We start from the raw sequence: 18,208 nt of genomic DNA, 5'->3' as shown, positions 1-18,208 counted from the left end.
AAAAAATCATTTATAAAATTCAACATTCATCCATCATAAAAAAATTTTCAGCAAACTAGGAATAGAAGGGAACTTCCTCCGTCTGACAAACCTTACCTACAAAACAACAACAACAACAACAACAACAACAACAACCACAGCCAACATCATTGTAATGGTGAAAGATTGAAGGCTCCCCCCCTAAGATTGGGAAGAAAGCAAGAATGTCCATTTTTACAACTTCTTTTCACCATTGTATTGGAGGTACTGGCCTGTGCTTTAAGACAAAAAAAATAAATAAAAGTATATAGATCGTAAAGGAAGAAATAAAAATGTCTTTAGTTACAAACAGCATAATCTCTACATAGAAAATTGTAAGGAATCAAAAACAAAAACAGTTACTACAACAAATATGTGAGTTTAGCTAGGTTTCGGGATACAAGATCAATACAAAAAATAAGTTTTACTAATTACCAGTAACAAACTACTGGAAATTGAAAATGTTAGTAATACCACCTACAATAGATTTAAAAACATGAAATATTAATAAAGTTAATCAAATATGTGCAAGAGCTGTACATGTAAGAGAAAATTTTTGAGTGCTGAGAAAAGTTAAGGAAAATTAAATGAAGAGACAGACCATGCTCATGGATGGGAAGGTCAATATTGTTAAACAAAATCTCAACAGCCTTTCTCCTTGTGTTGTAAAAATCAACAAACTGATTCTAAAATGTATTTGGAACACATGCTCAACCGTTTCCCCCAAACATGGAGCCTTGTAGTCCCGGTCTCACCTGATGAGGATGAGGGAGTGGTGGGTTCAGTTTGGGCTATTGGCTGTGCCCTTGCTCGCAGCCTGTCTGCATATCCCACCCCTCCCCCATCCCCGACCCCACCCCCAGTTTTCTCCTGCTCTTTACTCCTGGAAGTTGTCAGGCAAATTTTTCACCTACAAGGGATTGCACATCTTCTACCAAGACTCTTCTGGTGTGGTTGGAAGTCCTGAGATAGTTGTGCTTTTACATGGCCTTCTAACATTCCAGCTATGATTAGTAGAGGATTTGGGAAACCCTAAGGTTTCATCAAGTGATTGCCCTTGATTTCGTGGGCTTTGGCTTCAGTAACAAATTGAGACCACATTACTATTCCATGTTTGAGCAGGCCAGCATTGTGGAGGCACTTTTGTGGTACCTGGGGTTCCAGAACCACAGGATCAACCTTTTGTCTCATGATTATGGAGATATCGTTGCTCAGGAGCTGCTTTGTAGGTTCAGGCAGAATCGATCTGGTAGGCTTACCATAAGGAGTCTCTATCTGTCAAATGGAAGGTATATTCCCTGAGACTTACTGTCCTCTCCTTCTCCAAAAGTTTCTCAAAGATGGAGGCATGCTGTCACCCATCCTCACACGATTGATGAACTTCTTTGTATTCTCTTGAGGTCTCATCCCAGTCTTTAGGCTGTACACCCGCCTCTCTAAGAGTGAGCCATGGGACATGTGGGCAGGGATCTGCAACAATGATGGAAGCTTAGTTATCGACAGTCTTTTACAGTACATCAACCTGAGGAAGACGTTTAGAAGATGCTGGATGGGAGCTCTGGCTTCTCTAACTGTCCCCATTCATTTTATCTATGGACCGTTGGATCCCGTAAATCCCCTATCCAGAGTTTTTGGAGCTGTACAGGAAAACACCACAGTGTCGATTCTGGATGACCACGTTAGCCACTATCCACAGCTAGAGGATCCCCTGGGCTTCCTGACTGCCTGTATGGGCTTCCTCAACTCCTTCTGAGCTGCAAAGAGTAGATTCCCTGTATTATCTCCCCTACTCCCTTACCTGCTGTGTATTCCACTTAGAAAGAAATGCCCAAAAGAAGTCTTGGCCACCAAACACTATTCTCTCACAAAAGTCCACCTGACTCACTGGTGATCAGCATATAGTAAAAAACCCACAGAAGCTCCAGCTAAGGATGGCCCTAACAGTCCACCTCCCATTCTTCTAACATCTGAGCGAATGTATGCACTTGCCTTTGCCTTTGCACTGTTAGGAAGTTCTGATGAGCACTACTGCGCACAGAGACAGAAAGATAGGGAGACATTCTTAAAAGTCTTAACACTGCTGTGGACTTTTCTGAAATATTTAAAAATGTTAATTTCTGGCCCATTCTCGGTTGGAATCCTATGGTAAAGAATGAGGAGAGGGTGTCTCCTTACACGTCCTCGAATGGCTTTAAGGGCACATCCTTTTGTAACTTCTCTAAGCAACACAGCTTAGTGAGAGTAAGTCTCCCTTGTCATAACTTTGTATTTCGTTCCACCAGGTGCTTTTAATTATAGGCATTTTGTTGACATAGATTTTGGTTTGAATATGTATACTTTATTCTTTTAATGTTTATTTTTTTTGAGAGAGAGAGAGAGAAATCACAAGCAGGGGAGACGCAGAGAGAGAGAGAGAGAGAGAGAGAGAGAGAGAGAGAGAATCTGAAACAGGCTCCAGGCTCTGAGCTGTCAGTGCAGAGCCTGACCCAGGGCTTGAACTCACAAGCTGTGAGATCATGACCTGAGCTGAAATCAGACGCTTAACCACTTAACCAACTGAGCCACCAGGCACTCCTAAATATGCTTTAAGACTGATTTACCTGCACATATTATATATATTTTATAAGGATACTAAACCAGCGATGCTTTGGCAGAGTAGTGAACCTTATTCAACAGGTTTATTTTCTGAATAAACTGAATCAAATCCAAACTATTTACAGAATTTCCTAAAATCACAGGATGTTAAGGACCAGTAGCATCCGTGCCAGAGATTTACTGTTATTAACTAATTCTGACAGCAAATAACAGTCTGCCTCTTCATACTTCAGTGCTTAGAAGCACATCCCTCCTGAGTTAGAGGGAAGGGGATCGTTGTACTGTCCAAGTTTACTGTGCTAAATGTACACGGATTCCTTTTATGATGATTGCTTAACTTCTCTTTGGTTGTCCCAGAGAGGCTGCGTCTTGTAGCTCAGTAATTCCTGTTCTTTACAGACAGAAAAGTTCCAGAAACTTTAAGAATAAATTCTGAAAGGCCTATGAGCAAATGGTGCTGAATACTTTTTTCCTAAGCCACAACTTCATTGTCTTAGTCAAAACAGGATGATGGAGTGATTATTTTAAATTCTTTTTTTTTTATTAGCACTTCAAGTATAACAACTGACACTGGAATAAGTGTTTATTTTTTAATTAATAAAAATGAATTTTGACAAAAAATAAAGAAATAAAATGTATTTGGAAATGCAAAGGACCTAGAAATTATTCTAGATTATTCTAGAAAAAGAATAACAAAGTTGGAGGAGTCACGTTATCTGATTTGAATTTTTATTCTAAAGCTATAGTAATCAAGACAGAGTAATACTGGTCTAAAGACAAAAATACAGATCAAGGGAACAGACTAGAGAGTCCAGAAATAGATCCACCAAAATGTAGTCAACTGATTTTAGACAAAACTGCCCAGGTAATTCAATGAAGAAAGGATAGTTTTTCAACAAATGGTGCTGAAACAATTGGACGTCCATACACCAAAAAACCGAATCTTGACCCTTACTTCATACCACACACAAACATTAACTTTAAATCAAATATAAGAGACAAAACTATAAAACTTCTGAGAAAACAAAGGAGAAAATCTTGTTACTTTGGGTCAGGCAAAGGTTTCCTTTTTTTTTTTTTTTAGAATAATTTATTTATTTTTTAATTTACATCCAAGTTAGTTGGCATATAGTGCAACAATGATTTCAGGAGTAGATTCCTTAATGCCCCTTACCCATTTAGCCCATCCCCCTTCCCACAACTCCTCTAGTAACCCTGTGTTTGTTCTCCATATTTAAGAGTCTCTTATGTTTTGTCCCCCTCCCTGTTTTTATATTATTTTTGCTTCCCTTCCCTTATGTTCATCTGTTCTGTGTCTTAAAGTTCTCATATGAGTGAAGTCATATGATTTTTGTCTTTCTCTGACTAATTTTGCTTAGCATAATACCCTCTAGTTCCATCCACATAGTTAGTTGCAAATGGCAAGATTTCATTCATTTTGATTGCCAAATAATACTCCATTGTGTGTGTGTGTGTGTGTGTGTGTGTGTGTGTATACCACATTTTCTTTATCCATTCATCCATCGATGGACATTTGGGCTCTCTCCATCCTTTGGCTATTGTTGATAGTGCTGCTGGGTCAGGCGAAGGTTTCTTACACAGGACACACATATCACAAACCATAAGAAAATATTGATACATTGGACTTGACATAAAAATGAAAACTTTCTGCTCTTCAAAAGATAATGTTATGTGAATATATCTCAATAAAGCTGTTACAAAAAAAAAAAGATAATGTTGACAAAAATCTTAAAAGCCACAGACTTGGAAAATTATTAGAAAATTCTATATCTGATAAGGAACTTGTATCTAGAATACTTATAAAAAACCTTCACAGCTTGGTTAGAATATAAAAGTCCAACTAAAAAGTCGTCAAAATATTTAAACAGACACTTTTCATCACAGGGTGTATATAAATGACCAATCAATTCATTAAAAGATGCTAATTTGAATTTAGAGAAATCTAAGTGAAAACATGATAAAATACCATTGCACACCCACTAGCAGGCCTAAAATTTTAAAGATTGGCATTATCAAACTCGGGCAGGCATATGAAGCAACTGCAACTCTCACATTGCTGGTGAGAACGGAACATGGGAAAACCACTTGAAAACAGTTTAGTGGTGGGGTGCCTGGGTGGCTCTGTCAGTTAAGCATCTGCCTCTTGATTTCAGCTCAGGTCGTGATCTCATGGTTCATGAGATCGAGCCCCGAGTGGGGCTCTGCGCTGGCAGCATGGAGCCTGCTTGGGATTCTCTCTCTTCTCTCTCTCTCTCTCTCTCTCTCTCGATCTCTGCCTTTCTCCCACTTGTTCTCTCTGTGTGTCTCTGTCTCTGTCTCTCTCTCAAAATAAATAAACTTTAAAAATAAAAATAAAATAGCTTAGTGGTTTCTTATAAAATCAAACATGCACTTCCTGTGGTTGGTACTACCACCCCCAGGTATTTATGCAAGAGAAATGATTTCGTATGTCCGCACAAAGGCCTGTACATGAATGTTTGTAACAACGTCTTCATACTAGCTAAAGACTGGAAACAGCCCAAATGTTCACCAGCCGGTAAATAGATTAAAAAATCATACTATATCCAGACCATAGAACAATAATAGTCAACAAATTAAAAAAAAAAAAGCAAACTACAGACACATACAATTCGTCAGGAAGCAGTATGTGAAGTATGAGAAGCTAGACACAAAAGGCTACATATTATAGAAGTCCATTGACGTGCCTTTCTGGAAAACAGATTAGATGTTGCCAGGAAATGGGGGTGGGTGAGGAGACTGACTGTGGAGGAGCACGAGGAGGCTTTTGGAGTTGGTAGAAAGGTTTTACGTTTTGATTCAGGCAGCAATTACACGACTGTATACAATGGACAGAACTCACTGAACGATACGCTCTTAAAGGGGTAAATTTTATTTTCCGTAAATTATTCCCCAGTAAATCTGACTCTTAGAAAGGTAAAACTAAAAAATAACTAACTTGGAGAAGAACAAAGAAAGGGGAAAAGCTGAAGTCTTGTATTGTGCAGTCTAAGAAGTCAGTGTACATGGAAGATTCCATCACTGAATAACCTTCCTTCCCTCTAGCCCACATTTTGGCATTTGTACAGTCCTCACCCTAGAAAGACACATAAGAGAGGTAAGGGTGATTTTTTTTTTTTTAATTCCCACAACGTAAAGGTCTAGGCACATGCTCACCCTCCACCTTAATTCAGATTATTCAAGAAGGAAAATAGTTCAGGGTCAGTGAAATTACAGGTAAGAAAAGATACTGACTTACCTTCAGTACAAAAAACAGGTTTAAAAATAGCACTCTTGGGGCACCTAGGGTGGCTCAGTCACTTAAGCTTGCAGCTTTTGATTTTGGCTCGGGTCATGATCTCCTGGTTCACGAGATGGGAGTCCCGGGTCAGGCTCTGCACTGATGGTGTAAAGCCTGCTTGGGATTCTCTCTCCCCCTCTCTCTGCCCCTCCCCTGCTTGTGCTCTCTCTTTCTCAAAATAAATAAATAAACAGTTTTAAAAATTAGCACTCTCACTAGATCTTAAATGTTATAATCATAAGAAAGAAATAATATTATGGGATGGGGTGATAATCATGTTGTCATCTATAAACGTATCAAATCAACATGTTATATATCCTAAACTTACACAATGTTATATGTTAATTATGTCTCGATTTTAAATAATTTTTTGACGTTTATTTATTTTGGGGAGATAGAGAGAGAGAGTGGGGGGGGCAGGCAGAGAGAGAGAGGGAGACACAGAATCGGAAGCAGGCTCTAGGCTCTGAGCTGTCAGCACAGAGCCCGACACGGGACTCGAACCCACAAAGCGTGGGATCGTGACCTGGGCCGAAGTCACTCGGCCGACTGAGCCACCCAGGTGCCCCAATTATATCTCAATTTTAAGAGATAAAAATACATCAAAAATACATCAAAAAATTTACGGAAAATAAATTCCCCAAGAGACAAAAATAGCACTCTTACATTCTCCCAGATAGGCTGAAGTGGTTTACACTTACATTCGTTCTTGGCTCCTGATAGTTCTGCGAGTGGAATGCAGATAGAGCAAGATGCTGCAGAGACTGAATGGTTTCCACCCAGGGGGACATGCACCTGGATTTACATGTTGCGGGGGTCACTCTGATGGTCATGGTGGGAAAGCTGAATTTGATTAGGGCAAAGCGAGATGGACGGACGTGGTTGTTGAAATTATCCCTTGACAGATGATCAAACCCCTCACTTGGGATACTTGGAGATAACGGAATTAGGGGCAGCACCCCAATGAGCCTTGGACATTGGTTGAATGTGAGGGGTGCCAGAGAAAGTGACTTTGGGGGGGGGCACACTAAAGTTCCTGACTTGGTGGGGGATGTTACACCAAAAGGACCGGGAAGGCAGGGCCAGAGGTCATGCTTGGGACGAGCAAGTGTTCCCCTGTGACGCTTGTCCGTGTTGATCTGGGCATTTCACCTTGGCATTTCCCATAAGTCCTAACAAGGTGCCCACCAGAGAAAAGATGTTCCATAAATGTTTGCAGAATTGATTGAGGTGAGGAGGTTGTGCTTGAGCTGGCAGCTCATATCTGGCAGAGAAGAGAGGGCGGACCAGGTAAACTCTCATAAACATTGTGTACCTACACCGGGCTTAGGGGCAGGGACACAGCGGTAAAAACACGCTCCAGCAAGGCTGCTTTAAGGCCATGAAGAAGGGGTTCCTGCCTCTCAGAACAGCTCCAGAAAGATTCTTATTTATGATTCACTTTATTTCCAGGAGCCAATGTCTAGACACAACCCTAGAATTCCCCTTACTGATGTATCTCACCGTGTGCCGACCTGTGACCTGTGACCTTCCACTTCCCCGTAAAATGACTCCACACCCCATCTCACCCCTCCTTCTAGTGGCCCTCTCTTGTGTGCATCTTATGTGACTTTCCCGGACAGCTCCTGAGGCGAGGACACACCACTGTGAATAATGGAGGTGCCCCTGGTGAGGTTGTTCACTTCGCATGGAAGCGTCTTTTCTGGGCGCCCCCATGCTGCAGTCTTATGCTTCTGGAAGTCAGAACCTGATCTAGTTAAAAGGAAAGTGGCAGGTCTCCACTAAGTCCTGAAGGAACAGGAGACGGTGGCATGGAGAACCGGAACTCCATTCCCAGGGCTGTATCTGTCCTTCTCTGAATAACTCCCAGAGCCCAAGCCCCACTCAAGGACCAAGGACCATAAGCAAGTTATTTAACTTCTCTGCATCTCAGTTTCCTCATTTCTAAAATGGAGATCTTCTCCCTCATAAGACTGTTGTGGGAGGTAAACAAGACTGTATATGTGAAAGTGCTTTCTTTATAAATTGTAAAGCTGGAGCCAAATGGTCACAGAATCTGACAAATAGTATGTGCTCAATAAATAGTTATGTGTTTGTTTTTGTCTTAGCTTTCTAAAAAGCAGCAGGATGGTAGTCTCACCCCCTAAACCAGGACTTCATTTTAAACTTCACTTTTGGCTCTATTTTTAGTTCTAGGAGCCCTCCAAGTGTTCTTCCTCAGACACTCCTAGGTGTTATATTTAAACGCCCAGCATGTCAATTCTGCCCTAAACACTTTTCCATTGCGTCACTATGACGGCTGATCTCACATGTTGACATGACTGGGCAGAGAAACGCCCAGATACCTGCTAAAACATTTCCTGGTATGTCTGTGAGAGTGTTTCTGGAAAGGATTTGTATGGGTAGAGTGAGTGAAGAAGATCGCCCTCCCCCATGTGGGTGGGCATTGTCCAATCTGTCAAGGGCCTGAATAAGAACAGAAAAGCAGAGGAAGGAAGAATTTGTTCTCTGCCTGAGCTGGGACATCCATCTTCTCCTGCCCTCAGACGTCATGCTCCTGGTTCTCAGCTCAGGCTGGGACTTAGACCATCACATACCCCAACCCCCTTCCTCAGGCCGTTGGCCTTGAACTGAAATATACCACTGGCTTTCCTAGTTCTCCAGCTTATAGGCAAGAGATAGTGGAACTTCTCAGCCTCCATAATTATATCAATATATATGTGTGCGTGTGTGTGTTTGTGTGTGTGCATATTAGCATCTCCTATTGGTATTATTTGTCTGGTGAACCCTGGGTAATATAATCACCTTATATCTTATTGGAATCTTCAGGCAGGAGCTTCCTGATGATTTTTCCAAGCAATCTCTTTTACTTTTGTGGGGGAAGAGCTACCATTTGAACGACAGCCTCCTGCTGATTTCAGTGGATCAACTCACATCTCCTGGCAACTTCCACCAACACTTTCCTATCTTCCTCCAAATGCAACTTTGTAATCAGCGCTGTTGTGTGCTGTCCAGATTCCCTTCACCGGCAGGTGTACCGGCCCATGGCTACTGCAAATAACGGCTGCCACAGGCTTACAGCTGCACCCTTCCCTTGCAGAGTCGCCCTTGACCCATGGGAGCCAACTTGCCCAGCAACATTCGGGAGAGTATTCTACCCTCGGGGCAGCCCATAGCCAATGGCTAGCTGACGCAGGGCATGGAAGTTCGACCGCCTTACCTCAAGCTGCAACAACTCTGTGGTACTGTGTGGTGTTTTCTGACACCAAACAATTCTCCAACACCTATTGGGTGTCTAGCAATTTAGTTCAGTTCTAACGCTATCTATCTGGAGTTAGTTAGCATGCGATCCTACAAGTTAAAGGGCTCAGTCCCACAAGACAGACCCCACTTCAGATGCCAACCACAAATGGGGTCCCCAAGTGGCCAGCACTTCTGTCTAACGGACTACAGATTCAGGGGTTCCCACGATGCCCCCCACCCAGTTTCGATAATTTGCTAGAACAATTCATAGAAATTCAGAAAGCGCCCTACTTACTATTACAGTTTATTATAAAGGATAAAACTGAACAGCCAGGTGAAGACGTACATAGGGGGAGATCTGAAAGGCTTCCAAGAGCGGGAGCTTCTTAGGTTAAGGGTGTGCCACCCTTCCAGCACGTAGACGTGTTCACCACCCCCAAAAGCTCCCCGAACCTCACGGCGTAGGGGTTTTGTGGAGGTTTTATTCTGTGGGCACAACTGATTCAATCACTGGCCATTGGTGATTGTCCTCAATCTCCCGCCCCTATGCCCTCCCCGGAGGTGGGGACGCAGGGCTGAAAGCTCTAACCTTCTAATCATGTGGCTATTTTTTTCTGTGGAGCAGCTCCCATCCTGAAGCTATCTAGGCCCCCCCAGAACTCACCTCATTAGCAAACAAAAGAGAATCACTTCTAAGGGTTTTAGGAGTTCTGTGTCAGATATATACTTTTTATTATGTCACGGGCACCTTGTGGGATCCAGCCGAGGCGGTACCTACCTCTGCCTAGCTTCTCCCCTGCCTTGTCCTGCTTCACTCGCATCCTCAAAGGTTTCACCCTAGAGCCCTTTGTCAATAAAGCACGCACACACACAGCCCTGCACCTGTGGGTTTCTACTCCTCACAGATAAATGTGTGTCGTTTATGTGACTTTTTTGACTGGGCATCCCTTGAGATCTAACCCATATCTAGTTTGCCTTTGCCTTCCTGTAACATCTTCACAATGCCTTACACATATCCAATTGTCAGAGAATTTTGTGGAATGACTTCCTTTCATATTTTGAAGTCATTTTAATTCCCATTCTGCACCCCACCCCCAAAACTTAGCATATGAACAACAGTTCAGTTCTCCCCTGTGAAGATGAGGGCAAAGGATTTCAAGAAACTGCTCAAGAACAGACCCCCATGGCGATACCTCCAGGCCATTTCTGCCTGGTGCGGGAGATAGCCCACCAAGGCTGTTCAGTGCCTCGAGTATTTTTGTTCCTTCCAACTTCTCTGCCCGATCAAGTTAAATAGTCCCTAAGAGTAAATACATGTGGCAAAGATAAAACAAATATTTTTTTCCAGTTGGATTGGTTCATTCCTTGCGTGGGTTCAGACGAGGGAGAACCAGAATGTTTTGATCAAATCAGCTGTTGCCATGAAATGATTTGCTTGTTTACTAACGGGCTGTCTTACTTCTTGCCATTCTCTACCAAAGTGGGAATGCTTGGCATTATTGAGTGAACTGCTTTGAATAGGAAAATGACAAGGTTCCTTAACCTAATGTTCTTACTATGTGACAAAGTGTAAAAACACCGAATCAAAAGCAACAGACAAGTACAACCCTGTATAATTGCAGAGGAGAGAGGAAAGGAAAGCAGGTGGGCTCCCTTCGTATCCTGTTTACAAGTCTTTTTGTGCGGTGTGTTTCTGAAAACTAACTTTTCCACTTTCCTTTCTTTTTATATATTATATGTGCATCTCACCCAGGCACTGCCATGACGTTTTGACCTCCTAAAAAGAGAGGTGTCGTTGCTCCAATAACTCCCACAGTGTGGTGACCCTGTACTACTGGTAACAGTAATTAGGATAGATAACACTGATTGGATCTGTCAGGCATTGCTCTAGGACTTCACATGTATTCATTGATTAATGCCCCAACACAGCTCTATGAGCAAGGCAATTTTATTTTCATTTTTTAATGCTTATTTATTTTGAGAGAGAGAGAGAGAGAGAGAGAGACAGAGAGGTGGCAGAGAGAGATGGGAAGACAGAGAATCCCAAGCAGACTCGCTGCTGTCAGAGCAAAGCCTGACACGGGGCTCCATCCCACAACTGTGAGATCATGACCTGAGCCGAAATCAAGAGTCGGACACTTAACCGACTGAGTCACCCAGGTGCCCCTGTTTTCTTGTTTAAAAAAAAAAAAAAAAATCCAGGGATGCCTGGGAGGCTCGGTTAAGCATCTGACTGCAGCTCAGGTCATGATCTCGTGATTTGTGAGTTCGAGCCCTGTGCTAGGTTCTGTGCCGACAGCTCAGAGCCTGGAGCTGCTTCAGATTCTGTCTCCCTCTCTCTCTGCCCCTCCCCTGCTCACACTCTATCTTTCTCTCTCTCTCAAAAATAAATATTAAACAAAAATTTTTAAATTCCATCTGATATATTTTTATACACCTAAGAGCTTTTTAAAAAACATAACCATCTTACCATTATCTCACCATTAATATCATCAAATATCCACTGAGAAGTGTTTATATTCCCCCAGTCACTTTATAATATTTTTTAAAAGATTTTTTATTTTATTTTGATTTTTTTTTAGTTTTTAATATTTATTTATTTTTGAGAGAGAGAGAGAGACAGAGCATGAGCATGAGCATGAGCAGGGGAGGGGAAGAGAGAGAGGGAGACACAGAATCCAAAGCAGGCTCCAGGCTCTGAGCCGTCAGCACAGAGCCCGACTTGGGGCTCGAACTCACCAACTGTCAGATCATGACCTGAGCTGAAGTCGGACGCCTAACCAACTGAGCCACCCAGGCATCCCTAAAGATTTTATTTTTAAGTAATCTCTACACCCAACGTGGGGCTCAAACTCACAACCCCAGATCAAGGGTCACATGTGCTACCGACTGAGCAAGCCAGGCAACCCGGTAGGTAACTTTAATATCATCATTTTACACATGAGAAAACTGGGCCTGATAGATGTTAAAGGACTTGCCCAAGCATAGAAATTCTAAGTGACAGAGCCAACTTTGACCCTACAAACTCTGGCTCCAGACCCAAGGATTTACAAATCATTACACATACTGCCTCGTAGCGTTAGTTGTAACAGCAGCCAACAACGCTCGAGTCTCAGTTGTATGCCAACGATGATGCTTAGTTATATGTATTGACATCAATCCTCATAAAAACTCGATCAGATTGATATTTATCATCCTCTTTTTATGAGGCACAGAGAGGTTAAGCAGCTTGCCTCGGGTTACCCAGCTGGTAAGTGAAGGAACTAGGTTTCAAGTCTTTGTAGAGTGCCTTTGTAGGCAATACTCTTAGGCTGTGCTCTTAGGGTGTGCTCTTGCTCAACAGGTGCTGTGAGCTTCGGCTTTGTGGGACAGGTGCACGCCACTACAGATACCACTTTGTAAAGTATGGTTCCTGCTGTCTCCCCTGGGAAAGATCCAGAGAGCCACAGAACAAGACATACTGGAGACCCAGTCTCCACTATACATGTTCTCTGGCCTCTTTGTTTGCCTGCTAGCATTTTCCTCTCATTTTGCTAAGAGCATTCTGGTTTTCTATTGGGGAATATATTGGTTTTCTGTCATTGCCATAATAAGTGACCGTTAACTTAGTGGCTGAAAACCACGCAAATTTATTATCTCACAGTTCTGGAGGTCAGTTGTCCAAAACAGGTCTCGCTGAGCTAAAAGGCAAGGTATCATCAGGGCTGAATTTCTCTAGGAGGCCCTCAGGGACAATCTGTTCCTTTGTCTTTTCCAGTTTCTAGAGACACTCACATTCCTAGGCTCATGGCTGTGTTCCTCCACCTTCAAAGCCAGCAACCTGTCAGGCCAAGTCCTCTTCTCGCACTGGTTCGTCAACTTAACGATCCTGTTGACTGTATCGGGTTTACCTGGACAATCTCCCTGGGTGAAGGAGCTGACCAGCCACCTTAATTCCTCTGTGCCTGTTCATGGCTCCTCAGCGTTAGGAGATATGTGTCTCTGGGAGCCTCATTCTACCTGCCCCAGGAGACCTCCCTCTTTCACTCTCGGATCATATATTCTGCATTAGTCCAGCTCAATGCATTAGTCCATCCTGCCTCACAGGATGGGTCTGGGACCTTACTGGAATTCTTGGAAAAGGGAGGCCCTCCTCATCCCCCTCCTCATTGGGGACATCCCCCAATGTCCCCCAGGGACAGTTCTCATGGTAGAGGACAGAAGGACAGAGCTGATCACAGCTCAAGAGTGGGCCCTCTCCCTGAGTGGTCGGAGCCTTTTGCACTGGCTGTTAAATACGGTGACCGTCCTCCCTGCTGCTGGGGGTGATGAGCCGGTAGCTGCTGCGCCCAACTTTATGGAAACATGGGACGAGGGTCCCTAAAAACGAGGCCCCTTCCTCCTGCTGCTCCTTCGGGGAGCTACTCTGTGGCACTTAACAATCTCTAAAAAACAAAGACAACTCAAATAAGATCTCTTTAATGCGACCCAGCTTAGCACTGTTCAGTACCTTGTTTGGTACTCGCCAGCTTGCTTTGAGTGTCAGGATGCCCACCAGTGTTCAGCATGTTGACTGCTTCTCCAGCCTCTCCTTGGCCATTCTTGGCATCCCCGAAGCTTAAAAAACTGCAATAAAATATCTTTTTGCTAGGATCCACCCGAAGCACACGTTATTAGTGGGGCTTCTGCACTGTGAATGCTGTGTAAGAAATGACACAAGTCTCTGTGGCACACCAGAAGCATTTCTTTTTCTTCCTCGCAGGTCTGTGGGGCTGCTGGGGCAGCTCTGCCTCGGGCCGCAGATGGAGATTGGGTCCACTCCCATTTCTCTCACTGTCCTTGGACCAGAAGGTACCCAAGGGCAGTTTCTTTCTTTCTTTCTTTTCTTTCTTTCTTTCTTCCTTCCTTTCTTTCTTTCTTTCTCTTTCTTTCTTCTTTCTTTCTTCTTTTTTAACGTTTTTATTTATTATTTTTGAGAGACAGAGAGAGAGACAGAGCACAAGCCTGGGAGGGGCAGAGAGAGAGGGAGACACAGAATCGGAAGTAGGCTCCAGGCTCTGAGTTGTCAGCACAGAGCCTGACGCAGGGCTTGAATTCATGAATCGTGAGATCATGTCCTAAGCCGAAGTCAGATGCTTAACTGACTGAGCCACCCAGGCACCCCAGGGACAGTTCTCATGGTAGAGGACAGAAGGACAAGAGGTCAAGCCAAACTACAGGAGCATGTTTAAAGTCTCTGCTCATATCATGCCCGCTAATATATTCCATTGGCCAAAACAAGCCATATGCCAAGTCCAACATCAGTGGATGGGAAAATATACTCTCGTCTCTCCAGTAGGGGGGTGAGGGGTGGAGGGGCAAGGTAGAGAGAGTATCATGGCAAAGACTGGACACATTCCAAGGGGGAAGAGAAGAATTAGAATAATCCAGTCCTATCACAGACACCCTCCATTAAAAAAAAATTTTTTTTTAATGTTCATTTACTGAGGGGGGGGAGGGGCAGAGAGAGAGGGAGACAGAATCTGAAGCAGGCTCCAGGCTCTGAGCTGTCAGCACAGAGCCCAATGTGGGGCTCGAACCCACAAACCACGAGATCATGACCTGAGCTGAAGTCAGACAATTAACCGACTGAGCCACCCAGGCACCCCCAGACACCCTCCATCTTTATATTGCCCTCTTCTTTCATGAAAAAAAGAGAAAACCACATAAAAAGGTCATTTCAAGGATTTCTGCAAAAATTTTCTGAAAGCTATTTCCAGAAGTTGCCAGGATTAGTAAAATTTCATTCCATCTCCTACCTTTAGGTCTGACTTCATGGGACTCAGGCAGGAGCATGGGGGCCCACATTCAGAAGGACCCCATATTTGCTTTAATGTTCTGCTGTCCCTGTCTTGAGGTTCTTAATAATTTTTGAATAAGGGGCTCTAAATTTTCATTTTGCACTGGTCCCCACAAATTATGTAGCCAGTCCTATCTATACATGTTATATTTATGGTCCCAGATAGTGAGGACTAATGCTCAGAATGGCAACCCTAAGACCTATAGAATCCAAAATGATCCCCAATCCAATTACAATAACCATGTTCTTTCATGCATTCAACATGCTTATTGGGTACTGTTATAATTCCAGGATTTAGAGGTCAAACCATGAACTAACCAGCCCTGCCCTCGTGGCATTCACACTGTGCCATACTTCCTGTTATCTGCCCACTGGACAGATGACTTTCATGCACAGCTGTTCAGGGGACATCAGAGGCAGACACATATAGCAGAGTGTGTCATAGGCACTGTCGGGTGCGGGGCACATGCAAATCCCAGCAGTCACCAGGAACTCCATCCACCCCAATCTCTCAGAAACAAATCAGAAATGCAAGAGGGTGAGAGTGATAATATCAGAGCGCTCATCTTAAACCCACTCTGCATTGTAAAAGATAATAAATCTTTCACAACTCTGCTACTTTAGATGTTATTCTAGTCTCTAAAGTGGCAAAAAGACAGATCCATTTTAGAAAGGTTTTCAACCATAAAGACCGAAGTCAAAGAGCCAACCGAGTTTCTGGTTAACATTTCCCAGGGGCTCTTCAAATATTGTGAGAAATGCCACTCTGTGACAGCTTCAGCCGAACACTAGCCCCATCCTTCAAGAAAGCTGCTGGCTCTGGAGTGGGAGGATGTCAAGCTGCTGATCTGCTTGAAAGATCAGAACAGGTGTATTTCACACTCCAGCTGCAGGGACCTTGCCCTGGGGAGGAACCAGTCCTTTTCCTCACTGCCTTGCTTTCCAAAAATTCATGCCCTTAGACCCCGCACCCCCATGTACCCCCACCCCAAACCAGACTCCCTGCTTCCAAGCAAGCCCAGCTGGAGTAAACATGTTCCTACCACCCACGTGCGCCTCCTTGAACACACGGCACCAGTAGTTCTGTCAAAGTTGGTTCCTCCAGGCTCCAGAGGCCGGAGTGCCCACATCAGGGTCACCTGCGGGCTTGTTAAACACAGATTTTAGGGCTCCACCCTAGAGGTTTTGATTCAGTAGGTCTTGGATGGGTCCTCAAAATTTGCTTTTCTAGTAAATTCCCAGCTGCCTGATGCTGCTGATCTGGGTAACAGCCTTTGAGAACTACTGCTTTAGGGCACTGCCTCCTGAAAGGCTGCCTCAGCAACACTGTCGTCATGGTGAGACCCTAGTTCTCTGGCTTCTGACCAGCCCCGCTTCGACTTTGCTCAGTTCCCATCCATTCGTCAACTCCCTTCAGCAGTCCCCTTGCTCCACACTCCACTGAAAGTATTCTTGCTAAAATTAAAAATGATACACCTACTGCCACATTTAACGGACAGGGGACATCACTCTCAGGTATCTCACCTGCTGTGTCACAACTCGGCACGTCCAGATGGAACTCCCCACCTTCCTCTGCACCATGAGCCTGCTCACCCGCGTGGGTCCGCCTCCTTCTGATGACAGTATCGCTCTTCTTGGCAGCAGCTGCCCCGCGCAGTTTGCATAGTTCAGTTGTGATTTCCTGACACCTTGATTTGGGACCTGTGGCCTCCAGAACTGTGAGAAAATAAATTCTGTTGTTTTAAACCTCTTCCCCCCACCCGAGCTGGTGATAATTTGTTATAGCAGCCATAGGAAACTAATACATCCTGCTTCCATTCTTTTTAAGTTTACTTATTGTGAGAGACAGACAGTGGGGAGGGGCAGAGAGAGGGAGAGGGAGAATCCCAAGTAGGCTCCACACCATCAGTGTGAAGCCTGATGCGGGGCTCGAACCCACAAACCGTGAGATCATGACCTGAGCTGGAGTCAAGAGTTGGACGCTCAACCGACTGAGCCACCCAGGAGCCCCGATCCTGCTTCCATTCTAATGGGGGTGGTGGAGGGGGGAACACTGCTTAGGAGATTTGACCTAAGACATCGAAAACAGGAAATTTCAAAGCTTCCTCAGGGCAGGTCTGGTGCTTGAAAAATAGTCCGGGCACCAGCCTATCCAATATGAAGGTAGTTACCATTTTGGCACAGATTAGTAACCTACCAAAGTAGGACCATCTGTTTCTTACGCCAGTCCTGTATATTTGGTCCCTTGAGGTTGTAGGAAATTCTTTCTCTCGTAGATGGGAGATAGGCTTTCTTTATATAATAAATCCAGAAAAGTTTCCAGTTTCACTGAACAGCTCCTTTCCCAGAAAGTTTAAAATTAATTTTCTTTGTAATTTCTGATAATAAGTACCGATAGCAAATTTCCTTACCAGCTTTTGTAATCCTGATGCCGTCATAGATCCACTATTGCTGTAGGAAATCATTCTTCTTTGTGGCTGTGATGACATCAACCTCTATGAGGGGGAAAGAAGAAAAACAACAGGAAATTCTGTGTTCAGCTGTTAACTGATAGGCGAAGGAGGAACTGGTTTTTAAGTAAGTTCCCTTAATGAAGCGGCATCCTCCATTACTTGGCTTTATTTATTCAATCTATTTATTTACATTAAATCATTTGTAGTAGAAGTCCTTTGTCAAAAAAATCAGGGAGTATACTGCAGAAGCCATCACTTTGGTAGGGTCCTAGGTCATATTGCCCCATGTCAGGCATGAGCAGAGGGGCTGAAAAAGACCCCAACACAGGGTGAGGAGATAATTTTAAGAAAGAAAGAAAGAAAGAAAGAAAGAAAGAAAGAAAGAAAGAAAGAGTAAGAGAGAAAGAGAGGGAGGGAAGGAAGGAGGGAGGAAGAAAGAGAAAGAAAAAAGAAAGAGAAAGAAAGAAAAGAAGGAAGAGAAAAAAAGAAGGAAAGAAAAGAAGGAAGAGAAAGAAAGAAGGAAAGAAAAGAAGGAAGAGAAAGAAAGAAGGAAAAGAAAGAAAGAGAGGGAAGGAAGGAAGGAGGAAGGAAGAGAAAGAAAGAAAGAAAGAAAGAAAGAGAAAGAAAGGAAGAAGGAAGGAAAGAAAGAAAAGAGAGAGGGAGGGAAGGAGGGAGGAAGAAAGAGAAAGAAAAAAAAGAGAAAGAAAGAAAAGAAGGAAGAGAAAGAAAGAAGGAAAGAAAAGAAGGAAGAGAAAGAAAGAA

General features: G+C 43.6%; 1 long non-coding RNA gene and 1 pseudogene across 1 annotated transcript; one reads left to right on the top strand and one right to left on the bottom strand.

The window, feature by feature from the left end:
* The first annotated feature begins 776 nt into the window (after positions 1-776).
* On the top strand, positions 777-1,842 carry LOC125919423 (mesoderm-specific transcript homolog protein-like; annotated as a pseudogene).
* Positions 1,843-14,719: 12,877 nt separating this feature from the next.
* LOC125919422 (uncharacterized) lies at positions 14,720-17,942 on the bottom strand. The gene is made up of 3 exons (XR_007456774.1): positions 17,405-17,942; positions 16,518-16,709; positions 14,720-16,139 (listed from the first exon to the last, which is right to left on the bottom strand). It is a non-coding gene; the product is annotated as an uncharacterized LOC125919422 (long non-coding RNA).
* Between the last annotated feature and the right edge of the window lie 266 nt (positions 17,943-18,208).

This window comes from Panthera uncia, chromosome B4 (genome assembly GCF_023721935.1).
Source record: "Panthera uncia isolate 11264 chromosome B4, Puncia_PCG_1.0, whole genome shotgun sequence".
NCBI lineage: Eukaryota > Metazoa > Chordata > Mammalia > Carnivora > Felidae > Panthera > Panthera uncia.
The sequence above is the reverse complement of the archived record's forward strand: the minus strand, read 5'-3'. Positions and strand labels throughout refer to the sequence as shown.